The following is a 14,039-nucleotide window of genomic DNA, read 5'->3' as shown; positions in this document are numbered from 1 at the left end:
TATTTTTTCTCCTAATCCGATTAAAATGATTCTGCATGTTATTATTTCCTTATTTATGTTTGATTTTACATTGTTTCCTTGTTTGTTTTCTTGATTTCTACTACTATAGAAACCCCTCCCCAATTCCTCTCTAGAAAAAAAATGAGTTTCCACGACTATTGCACTCGATATATTTTCCTCACTCGTTCACCTTCTCTGGAACACTTGGCTCTTTGGCCGGCTGAAAGCCAAGGACATAATATTATCAACCTTATCCGGTGCAAGCACTGCTCGGGGCCCTTACGAAGCTCTTGTGAACTTTGAAGCATCAGAGATTTGGGGTTCTTGCTGCCAGTATTCTAAAATCCTTATTCTTTTGCTCATCTAATTTTGCTACTGGTTAGTGTCTTTAACTCATTCAATGTTAATTATTTATCCTTTTGTATATCTCTATATGTTCTAGGTATTAAGAACGTTTAAACTTCTGAGAGTATGATTTAGTTCCTTTGTTAGTGGTGAATCCCTGATACTGCACTGCTATGGTACTCCCCTGTCATTCTGTATTCTTTGATAGTTGAATGCGTTTTAGTACATGTGATATATTCCAGTTTGTTCTTAGTTTGCATTAGGATAATATGTGTTCTTCACTATATCCTGCACTTCTATGTTGAATTTCCTTGTTTTTCTCCGGAATCAGTTCTATACCTCTATGTTTTTCTTAGTATCCGAACATGTTTGAGTTTTGAGTTTCAATGCATGCCAATTGTAGATGTTCTTTTAATGAAACTGAGTACCTGTTGTTAGTTATAGAATCCTTTTTATGCCTTGCTTTGGGTACCATGCTAAAACTCTTATGAAACCATTCCTTTGCTTTGAATGAATTACTGAGTCTTTTATTTAATCGACCGTTCTTTGCAAACTGGTCACAACTATATGGATCTCACACTGTCTTAACATCTAGCCTAAACATGTTTCCTTGCTATCTGTAATCCCGATCTTTAGCATCATCTAAGACTTTGGGATAAATGTCATATTTTCTCTCTTATGTATGGTCAACTGACATGTTAATGTGTAGCTAATCTGCCTTTCACATGCCATAAGTTTCTGTAAAGACTTTGTACTATGATCTATCCCCACCATGTTAAGTTTCATGCTATTGACCAAGCTATACTACTAGCATGTTGATATGTTGTTTGTGACCTTATTAGAACTATCATGCTAGAACTTTCATTGTACCAGATAGACATTTGAAATCATTTAGGTCAGTGTCCTATTCTGGACTTGTTTGGCATTATGCACTGTGATATTTTTATCTTATAACCTTAGAAAATCTGATTCCCCTAACTCTCTCAATGTGTTCTTTTGCTCAATATACTATCTCCTGCTAATTGATCGAGTCTGGAATTCAGTATTGTTATATTAACTTTCCATGACGAATCTAAGCCTTATTGATATTCTTAACTTGTATGTATTTTGATTAATCAATCCTGCTATATCTGCTTCTAAAATACAAAAATGCATTCTTTCAAATTCTGTCACTTATTTGTTGTTAGTAGGTCCAGAATTCTTTAAGTAATTGCTATGTGTATTTGTCAAATCATCAACTCCCAATTGTTTGGTAAGTAAGACTCCATCAGGGTTCTAACATGGGTCCAAATTATGGACTTGGGCTGTACAATTGACACCCTCCAATTCTTTGAGCTGAATTCGCATCTCGCCTGCTATTCATAGAAGGTTGAGCTTGTGGAAGGCCCAGACAGTGTTGGGTTTTCTTAATTTTTTCTTTTGGGGCTTTCTCTTGGGCTTGTAGTTTTCTCGTGCATAATATGTACTTATGTTCATTAATTGGGCCTGTAATAATTTGCAAACAAACAATTGGGGTGTTAGTGAAATTGAAAAAATGGGTATATTCTAATATTTGCATAAAAGGGTAGAGAACATGCCTATAGGGTTTATGTGACCTACTTGTTATTCTATCCAATCTGCCATATATGCTATTTGGTTTTTTCATGTACACTAGTAGAAACCATGCTTATAGGGAATCACACACCCACTCAACATATTTTACTATGTTTACTGTCATGCGTTATTAGACAACATGCCTATAGGAATTCGGTGTCCACTCATTCAATTTGTGCAACTGCAGTGTATTTACTAGATAACATGCCTGTAGGATTATATTAACTTATGATTCTCATCTAGATATCATGTCTATATGACCTTAATTGATTAATTAGCTACTGTTATTGATGTTTCCATTATATTGCTCGCCTAGAAAATATGCCTATAGGGATGAAGTGTTATAGAATCAGTTTCAATTGCCAACTCTTAGAAATCTTGTCTATAGGTTACTGTTACTCGCCTGGAAAGTATGACAATAAAATCAAACGCGGATAATTTTTAAGCTTTCAAGCAGTTTTATTGCCTCATTGCGCAAACAATTTAGAGATCATGCCTATAGGATTTATAATACCTATAATCTGCTAATTCATTGTTCCAGAACAACAACACTGCTTGTATACTTAAAAAATTAAAATCACATAAGAGCATGTCTATAGGACTTAAGGACTCTAATTCGTCTTAATTCTGAAATTTGTCTACTGCCTATAATATGAACTTGCTCGCATGCATTTGTTGCTTACATGTGGAGGCCAACTTGATACCATTTATTGTCTTTATGTGCAGTCCTACATGTTTTGAATGTCGCTTAGATTTATCATTTTTTAGCAACCTAAGTAAAGTCTAGAACCATCCAAATAGTAGGTCCAAAGCCTCCCAGGCCATAGGCATGGGACGGGTAGTGCATGCATAGGACAAGACTTAGAACAGAATTAGAACACTATAGGTAAACAACTCTAACATAGTAATCGGGTAGCAGGAGATGATAGTCTGTGCCCGCTGAATAATATGAGCAACTCCTATCTAAAAGGAGTTGCGAGGTATTATTTATGTTGCACAGGGTGATCCTTTAGGCTAAAAAACATAGGAATCCCTCCCCCCTTTTATATAATTGATATCTACATTGAGTCGTTTAAACATTGTAGTTGTATCCTTGTAGTCCTTAAGATTTGTACCAATTGTGTTATAATGAACTTCTCTAACCTTTATATTCTCTGTGTTTATTTGATCACCTAGTCTAATTACATAATCCACATAGTCCTAAGTTCGGCCGGGACCCACAGTTGTGGACCTCGAAGAGTGCCTAACACTTTCTCTTTGAGATAATTTAAGCCCTTACCCGATCGTTGGTGACGTTGACTAGTCAAATAGAGTTATCTACACAATAGGTGCCCTAACGCACCTTAAAATCCATAGGTGGTGGCTCTTCTCTTTTAATCTCCTCCTTTAAAAGAGTTATCACACGTCGAAACCCCGCTTTCGCGAGGAAGAAAAAGGGGGCGCGACAATGATTTGCAAAAACTGGACTTCTGCACCATCTCGGGCTCGTCGAGTTCCTGCAAAAACCCCGCTTTTGAGACATTTTCAGTATTTTACTTTGAAATAATTACTCGAGTCATCGAGCCACATTCGTTAACGTTTTAAAGATTTCAATTAATGCATTGCTACTTTTCGTATTTAGTATTATTCTCTAAATTTTCTCTTCTTACAGCATTATTATTACCTATCCCGATGAACCTGTGACTGTGACATGTAATGAGACAACGCAATATAAGGATAGTGATTCAGAAGACCTGGAAGATGATACGATACCTGAGGAAATCGTCAAAGAAGTGGAAAATTTTGAAAACAAGCCAAAGTCCAATTTGGACGAAACTGAAGCAGTTAACTTAGGGGATTCTGAACTGGTCAAAAAAACACACATAAGCATTCATCTATCACCGCCAAAGAAAGAAAAGTACATCAGATTCCTATAAGAATATGAAGATGTCTTTGCATGGTCCTACGACGATATGACGGGATTGAGCATATCCATAGTAGCTCACAACTTGCCCACTAATCCTATATGTCCACCGGTAAAGCAGAAGCTCAGAAAATTCAAGTCGGATATGTGTTTGAAGATAAAAGAGGAGGTCACAAAGTAGATCAAAGCCAAGGTTCTTAGAGTGGTCGAGTGCCTGACTTGGTTGGCCAACATTGTGCCAGTTCTGAAGAAAGATGGGAAAGTCAAAGTATGTGTTGACTACCGAGATCTAAATAGAGTAAGTCCCAAAGATGATTTCCCGTTGCCTAATATACATATATTGATCGACAATTGTGCCAAACATGAACTTCAATCCTTTGTGGATTGCTTCGCGGGATACAATTAGACCTGGATGAATGAGAAGGATGCTGAAAAGACAGCCTTCATCACGCCATGGGGAATATATTGTTATAAAATGATGCCATTTGGTCTGAAGTAACGCCGAAGCCACCTACATGAGAGCCATGACAACTATTTTCCATGACATGATACACAAAGAGATAGAAGTGTATATGGATGACGTTATCATCAAATCCAAAAGGAGTACGAATCATATAGCGGATCTGAGGAAATTCTTCAATCTGCTTCGAAGGTATAATCTGAAACTGAATCCTGCAAAGTGTGCTTTCGGAGTCCCTGCCGAAACATTGTTAGGATTCATCGACAGTCGCAGAGAATTGAGTTAGACCCATCAAAAGTCAAAGCAATCCAAGTCTTTCCACCTCCAAAGAATAAGAAAGATGTGATGATCTTTTTAGGGCATCTTTATTACATCAGTCGCTTCATAGCACAATCAACAGTGATATGTGAGCCAATCTTCAAAATGCCGAGGAAAGATGTTGCAACAAGTTGGACTGAAGAATGCCAGAAAGCCTTCGACAAAATCAAGGAGTATTTATCCAAACCGCCGGTTCTGGTCCCACCAGAGCCAGGAAGACCACTGCTGCTTTATTTATCTGTACTGGATGGAGCTTTCGGTTGTGTTTTGGGACAACATGATGAAACTGGAAGAAAGGAGCAGGCAAAATACTATCTGAGCAAACAATTCACACCCTACGAAGCCTAGTACTCTTTGCTGGAATGCACTTGATGTGCTTTGACATGGATAGCTCAGAAGTTGAGGAATTATTTCTATGCATACACTACATATCTCATATCGAGGATGGATCCACTAAAATATATCTTTCAAAGTCCCATGCATACGGGTAAGTTAGAAAAGTGGAAAATATTGCTGAGCGAGTTTTACATCATCTATGTAACTCAGAAGGCGGTCAAAGGACAAGCATTGGCAGATCATCTAGCAGAAAATCCCGTAGACGGAGAATACGAACCATTAAAAACGTATTTTCCCGACGAGGCGATGTCGTTCGTGGGAGAAGATATCACTAAAGCATATAATGGTGGGAGAATGTTCTTCGACGGAGCACCAAACTTCAAAGGAGTAAGTATCAGAGCTATGTTGGTATCAGAAACCAACCAACACTATCTGGTATCTGCAATACTCAGGTTTCCATGCATCAACAATATGGCAGAATATATGGCTTGCATCTTGGGACTCATGTTGGCCATTGACATGAATGTTCAGGAGCTATTGGTAATTAGAGATTCCGATTTGTTGTTGCATCATATTTTAGGAGAATGGGCTACAAAGAGCACCAAAATATTGCCATATTTGCACTGTGTACAAGAGCTGATCAAAAAGTTCACAAAGATAGAATTCAAACATGTTCCGAGAATTCAAAATGAGTTCGCATATGCATTGGCCACTCTATCTTCCATGATACAACACCCAGACAAGAACTTCATCAATCCTGTCCCAATAGGAATTCATAAACAACTAGCTTATTGTGCTCATGTTGAAGAAGAGAGCGATGGAAATCCGTGGTTCCACGACATCAAGGAATATTTGGCAAAAGGTGAATATCCAGAGCACTCTACCCATACTCAGAAGTGAATGCTTCGAAGATTAGCCAACTATTTCTTTCAAAGAGGAGGAACTATGTATAGAAGAACTCCTAACTTGGGGTTACTACGGTGTGTCGATGCCAAGGAAGCATCCAGATTGCTCGAGGAAATACATGCCGGATCCTGCGGACCACACATGAATGGCTTTGTCTTAGCCAAGAAAATACTAAGAGCAGGGTATTTCTGGATGACTATGGAAACAGACTGTATTAAGTATGTTCAGAAATGTCACAAAATGCCAGATACATGTTGATATGATACGAGTGCCACTAATGAACTCAATGCAATAAGTACACCCTGGCCTTTCTCCGCTTGGGGCATGGATGGCATCGGTCCAATCGAACTCGCTTCTTCAAATGTGGATAGGTTCATTCTAGTGGCCATAAATTATTTCACAAAATGGGTCAAAGCCGCAACTTACAAAGTTGTAACTAAGAAGGTCATCACCGATTTTGTTCGGGATCGCATTGTTTGTCGGTTCGGAGTGCCAGAGTCAATCATCACCGACAATGCTGCCAATCTCAACAGCTATATAATGAAGGCCATGTGTGAAAATTTCAAGATCAAGCATAACAATTCCACATCATATAGGCTGCAAATGAACGGAGCTGTAGAAGCAGCCAACAAAAACATTAAGAAGATACTAAGGAAAATGGTAGATAATTACAAATAATGGCATAAGAAGCTGCCATTTGCTATGCTCGGGTATCGTACCACGATTCACACATCAACTGGGGAAACTCCCTACCTATTGGTTTACGGTACTGAAGCAGTTATTCCTGCCGAGGTAGAAATCCCTTCTTTAAGAATAATACAAGAGGTTGAGCTCAGCGATGCAGAATGGGTACACAGCTACTACGAACAACTAGTTCTCAATGATGGTAAAAGAATGAATGCGGCATGTCACGGTCAACTCTATCAGAACAGGATGGCAAGAGCCTTCAACAAAAGGTTCAGACCGAGGCAATTTACACTGGGGCAGTTGGTGCTAAAACGAATCTTCCCACATCAAGATGCAGCCAAGGGGAAGTTTTCACCCAATTGGCAGTGTCCCTATATGGTTTATTAGGTACTGACACGAGGAGCACTTATACTTCCAGAAATGGACGGAGAGATTTGGCCAAAACCTATCAACTCAGATGCAGTCAAAAGATACTATGTTTAGGATGGTTCGCATTTCTTCACTTGATGTAACTGAACTACGCTTGACCTAATTCCCATTTAAGAGGGGATATGTAGGCAGGCCTGTGGGTTCAGTCGCATCTTAATAAAATCTTCATTTTCCCATGGTCAGAAACTAGGGGCAAGATCACAAGCTCAGTCGACTTCGTCGTGTATGGAACAACCAAAAAGTATTGTCAGAAGTATGCATTTAAACTGGGGCAGAATTTTGAGGAGGACCCTCAAAATTCTTTAAAAAAAGGAGGTTGCAGTGTCTCTAAATGTGTATTTCAAATAAATCAAAAAAGAAATGATAAAGTTTGAAGAGTATTTGAAGACAGTGGAACAAGAAGCCAAAGAGCTATAAATTGAAGAATGCACAGAGTTCAAGAAAGAGGGCCAAGACAAAATTTTCTACATTGTATTATTTTATCAATTTTTAACTATTATCATGTGTAATATCATCACAGATTATGTTATAAACTCTGTGATGATCATAGAATATTTAGTGCTTTCTAGTTCTTACTTTTTACATGCATGCTAGTAGGTGAGGCTTTTTTATGCCTCAATAGGATTAGTAAGGTAAGGTTTAGCCCAGTTCGTGTTGCCTTAGTCCTATGCCTTTGGAAAAATATCCTAATGGCTATGAGATTATATGCCCTTGTGAGACTTTACCGGTAGCTACACCACGATCCTCTACATGAGGCTGCCATCATAAGGCAATGTGAGGCGCATAAGAGTGATTATATAGCCAACACATATAGGTAATACTACTGGTGCTATTGTCCCCCTTATTTGTACTTTTCCTATGTGTTGTGATTTTCTTTTTTATTATTAATAAAATAACTACTAGGCACGCCTAGTAGTCTAATTTGCCAAAACAAAAAAAGGTGTCGCAGTCACCGACTCATCTAAATTATTTGATCTTACATACTACAATACATTTCAAGCAATTATATTTTTGCAAATAATTTGTCAAATGTATACATATTTTTAGAAAACTTTAATTCTATAACAGCCGGATGCTACCCAGGGTAACTCAAACAGGACTGCAAGACAAGAGTGAAGGCAAAGCAAGGAGTCAAGAGCACAAACCAACCTTTCCCCTGCAAAACTCATAATGTTTCTTTGAATTCAGGCACAACGAACACAACAGTAATATTCGCAAATATATACACACAACAAAATCACTATCTTTATAACGACAAGGTTGCCATACGCAATACATCAAGCTAAGAAATATTTGACCCTCTCATAGCTATCCTTTGCTTTTATCGCATAAGGCTAAGCAATGACTTTCCTTGCATGAGACTAAGCATTATCTCCTCTTCTTGTATGAGGCTAAGCATTGCCTCCATAATTTCATAAGGCTAAGCACTGTCTGCATGAGACTAAGCATTGTCTCCTTTCCTTGCATGAGGCTAAGCATTGCCTCCGAAATTGCATAAGGCTAAGCACTGCCTTTCTTTGCATGAGACTAAGCATTGTCTCCCTTTCTTACATGAAGTTAGGCATTGCCTCTATAATTGCATAAGGCGAAGTACTGCCTATCCTTTGCATGAGACTAAGCCTTGTCTCCATTCCTTTGCATGAGACTAGGCACTGTCTTCACTTCTTGCGTGAGGCTAAGCATTGCCTCTGTAATTGCATAAGGCTAAGCATTTCCTTTCCTTGCTTGAGACTAAGCACTTTCTCCCTTCTTTGCATAAGGCTAAGCACTGTCTTCCCTTGCATAAGGCTAAGCCCTACCTTTTCCCCTCACGAGACTAAGCATTGTCTCTGTTTCCTACATAAGGCTAAGCATTATCTCTCTTTGCATAGGACTAAATATTGTCTCCACTACACTGCATAAGGCTAAGCACTACCTTTCCTTGCGTGAGACGAAGCGCTGTCTCCATCCTCTACATAAGGGTAAGCACTATTTTTTTTCTTGCACGAGACTATGAATTGCCTCCCTTCTTCACATCGGGATAAGCACTGCCCTCATCTCATATAAGACTAAGCCTTGTCGTGTCTCGTCCTTGCATATAAACAAGCATCACTTATTTCTTTTATCAAATGATTGATACTGCCATATCCTTGCATTTCATTGGCTGAAACATTGCCATTTTGTCCAAAGGCGTCATAGTCTGAAGGTATCATCCTCAAAGCCGGAAGACATCATTCCATGTCCTGAGGATCTCTCGAAACTGTGAATCATTATTCAAAGGCGTCATAGTCCAGAGGCACCATCCTCATAGCCCGAAGACACCATTTCATAGCCTGCGAATCCCTTATCATATGCTTCATGGCCCAGGACGTCATGGTCTAAGGATATCATCCTCATTGTCCAAAGACAACCTTCATGGTCTAAAAGGAATTTGCATCATGTTTAAATTTTTGCAATATTCCATATATATATTCGCATGCACCGTGTTTTAAGTTTTGCAAGTAATCCAGGAGGTAAACATTCTACAAGCATGAGCAATCTTCGCTCAGGTTTCTGTTCACAACGTTCACATCCTTCAATTGCTTCAAACGTAACCGATTACCAGTAATTGCTTACCTTTTACTCTATGACCGTTCAAATATCTGCCTTGTGACACATTCGTGACGTTTCAAATTCACATTCATGACTCCGCATAAATTCATTTGATACTATCCTATCCAAAAGAACCCTTTCCGAAACATACGACCATTCATATAACAACTCCATCAATTTTCTTACCTTTTATGTGTTACCTCAGTATTACTTACAAGATTATGGTATTACTTAGTATTTGCCCCATTTTTGGCAAATATCAATCTCCGAATCAAGGGAGATCAGCTTTACCCTTCGGTATTTGGACGATATTTCGTCCATATGCATCATGGCAAGGTCGTACGAGTTCGATTCAGTGAGATTTTGACTATTTTTTGGTTCTCCATCATGAACTAGGGTTTACTTAATTTTTCTCCTAATTCGATTAAATTGATTCTACATGTTATTGTTTCCTTATTTATGTTTGATTTTACAGTGTTTCCTTGTTTGTTTGCTTGATTTCTACGACTATATAAACTCCTCCCCAATTCCCCTCTAGAAAAAAAAGAGTTTCCACGACTATTGCACTCAATATATTTTCCTCACTCGTTCATCTTCTCTGAAAAACTTGGCTCTTTGGCCTGCTGAAAGCCAAGGCCACAATATTATCAACCTCCTCCGGTGCAAGCACTGCTCGGGGCCCTTACGAGGGTCTTGTGAACTCTGAAGCATCAGAGATTTGGGCTTCTTGCTACCAGTATTCGAAAATCTTTATTCTTTTGCTCGTCTCATTTTGCTAGTGGTTAGTGCCTTTAACTCTTGCAATGTTCAGTATTTTTCCTTCTGTATATCTCTATGTGTTCTAGGTATTAAGAACGTTTAAAATTTTGTGAGCATGATTTAGTTCCTTTGTCAGCGGCGAATCCTTGATACTGCACTGCTATGGTACTCCCCTGTCATTCTGTATTCTTTGATAGTTGAATGCATTTTAGTACATGTGATAGATTCCAGTTTGTTCTTAGTTTGCATTAGGATAATATGTGCTCTTCACTATATCCTGCACTTCTATGTTGAATTTCCTTGTTTTCCTCTGGAATCAGTTCCATACCTCTGTGTTTTTCTTAGTATCCGAACATGTTTGACTTTTAAGTTTCAATGCATGCCTATTGTAGATGTTCTTTTAGTGCAACTGACTACCTATTGTTAGTTATAGAATCCTTTTCATGCATTGCTTTGGGTACCACGCTAAAACTCTTACGAAACCATTCCTTTACTTTGAATGAATTACTGAGTCTTATGTTTAATCGACTGTTCTTTGCAAACTGGTCACAACTATATGGATGTTATACTGTCTTAAGATCTAGCCTAAACATGTTTCCTTGCTATCTGTAATCCTGATCTCTAGCGCATCTAAGAATTTGGGGTAAATGCGACATTTACTCTCCTATGTATGGTCAACTGACATGTTAAGGTGTAGCTAATCTGCCTTTCACGTGCCATAAGTTTCTATAAAGCCTCTATACTATAATCTATCCCCCACCATGTTAAGTTTCATGTTATTGACCAAGCTATACTACTAGTATGTTGATATGTTGTTTGTGACCTTATTAGAACTGTCATGCTAGAACATTCATTGTACCAGATAGACATTTGAAATCCTTTAGATCAGTGCCCTCTTCTGGACTTGTTTGTCATTGTGCACTCTAATATGTTTATCTTATAACCTCAGAAAACCTGATTCCCCTAACTCTCTTAATATGTTCTTCTGCTCAATATACTATCTCCTGCTAATTGATCGAGTATGGAATGTCAATATTTTTATATCAACTTGCCATGAGGAATTTAAGCCTTATTGATCCTCTTAACTTGCATGTCTTTTGTTTAATCAATCATGCTATATCTGCTTCTAAAATACAAAAATGCATTTCTTCAAATTCTGTCACTTATTTGTTGTTAGTAGGTCCAGAATTCTTTAAGTAATTGTTATGTGTATTTGTCAAATCATCAACACCCAATTGTTTGGTAAGTGAGACTCCATCTAGGTTCTAACATGGGTCCAAAACCTGGACTTGGGCTGTACAATTGACACTCTCCAGTTCTTTGAGCTGAATTCACATCTGGCCTGCTATTCATAGAAGGTTGAGCTTGTGGAAGGCCCAGGCAGTGCTGGGTCTTCTTAATTTTTTCTTTTGGGGCCCGCTCTTGGGCATGCAGTTTTCTCGTGTATAGTATATTCTAATGTTTGCATAAAAGGGTAGAGAACATGCCTATATGGTTTATGTGACCTACTTGTTATTCTATCCAATCTGCCATATATGCTATTTGGTTTTTTCATGTGCACTAGTAGAAACCATGCTTATAGGGAATCACACACTCACTCACCATGTTTTACTATGTTTACTGTCATGCGTTATTAGACAACATGCCTATAGGAATTAGGTGTCCACTCCTTCAATTTGTGCAACTCTAGTGTATTTACTAGATAACATGCCTGTAGGATTATATTAATTTATGATCCTCATCTAGATATCATGTCTATAGGACCTTAATTGATTAATTAGCTACTGTTATTGATGTTTCCATTATATTGCTCACCTAGAAAGTATGTCTATAGGGATGAAGTGTTATAGAATCAGTTTTAATTGCCAACTCTTAGAAATCCTGCCTATAGGATACTGTTACTCGCCTGGAAAGTATGCCAATAAAATCAAACGCGAATAATTTTTAAGCTTTCAAATGGTTTTATTGCCTCATTGCGCAAATAATTTATAGATCATGCCTATAGGATTTATAATACCTATAATCTGCAAATTCGTTGTTCCAGAACAATAGCACTGCCTGTACGCTTAAAAAATCAAAATCACATAGGAGCATGTATATAGGACTTAAGGACTCTAATTCGTCTTAATTCTGAAATTTGTCTACTGCCTATAATATGAACTTGCTCGCGTGCATTTGTTGCTTACATGTGGAGGCCAACTTGAGCTATTTATTGTTTTTATGCGTAGTCCTACATGTTTTGAATGTCCCTTAGATTTATCATTTTTGAGCAACCTAAGTAAAGTCTAGAACCATTCAAATAGTAGGTCCAAAGCCTTCTGGGCCATAGGCATGGGACGGGTAGTTCGCGCATAGGACACGACATATAACTGAATTAGAACGATTTAGGTAAAAAACTTTAACATAGTAATCGGGTAGCATGAGATGATAGTCTGTGCCCGCTGAATAATATGAGTAACTCCTATCTAAAAGTAGTTGCGAAATATTATTTATATTGCACGAGATGATCCTTCAGGCTAAAAAACATAGGACCCCCCTTTTTATATACTTGATATCTATATTTAGTCGTTTTAATATTGTAGTTCTATCCTTGTAGTTCTTAAGATTTGTACCAATTGCGTTATAATGAACTTCTCCAACCTTTATATTCTCTGTGTTTATTTGATCACCTAGTCTAATTACCTAATCCACATAGTCCTAAGTTAGGCCGGGACCCACAGTTGTGGACCTCGAAGAGTGCCTAACACCTTCTCTTTGAGGTAATTTGAGCCCTTACCCGATCTTTGGTGAGGTTGACTAGTCAAACAGAGTTATATGCACAATAGGTGCCCTAACGCACCTTAAAAATCGTTAGGTGGCGACTCTTCACTTTTAATCTCCTCCTTTAAAAGAGTTGTCACACGTCGAATCCCCGCTTTCGCGAGGAAGATAAAGGGGGAGCGACAACGATTTGCGATGAATGTGTTGAAAATATTTTCTGGTCAATAATACATTTTTTTATAAATATAGTAGATAATTAGTAAATTAATAATGTTAGATTTATAATTTGGTATTAAATATATAGAAAATAAATTATCCTTACAATTTTTGAAATTATTAAAATATCTTCTATACTTTGATGCACAAATTTTATAATTAATTCAACAAATTAATCATTGATGTTTAATTCATAGCTTACTATTTTAAATTAATCCAAAACTAGTTTCAATACTTAGTAAATAAAGTACTTTAATAAAAAAATAATTATTACAATAATTTATACTGTATTTGATGATTATATTTTTATCACATTCAATGTGAATTAAATAAGTTAAATTAAATTAATTTTAAAGGGGTTAGAAGCTTAAAAGGCTGCAATATCAAATGCCCAATCAAATGCAATATGGCTAGTTGTTAAACCAAAACCAGCCCAATCCCCATCTGACTCGGTCCGAAATAATCTTTCCATTCCACTTTGGCAATCTACCCGAACCCTTGAGAACCAATCGAATTTCGCCACGCTACTCCTCAATCCCACTCACAAAACAAGCACACTCAATTTGGGCCGTCGATCTATACCATCGATGGACCATGTTTATTACTGCTTTTACCCATTATTTTAAACCACGCGCGAGACTATATCCTCACCGTTGGATCACATAGATCTAATTGTCCCCGTTTTTCCCAATAATGTTTACTTTAAATCGATATGGCCTAAATTATCAGGCTCGTTGATCAAATGATTCAATGGCC

The sequence above is a fragment of the Nicotiana tomentosiformis genome, chromosome 5 (genome assembly GCF_000390325.3).
Source record: "Nicotiana tomentosiformis chromosome 5, ASM39032v3, whole genome shotgun sequence".
NCBI lineage: Eukaryota > Viridiplantae > Streptophyta > Magnoliopsida > Solanales > Solanaceae > Nicotiana > Nicotiana tomentosiformis.
This window is presented reverse-complemented; position numbering follows the sequence as displayed.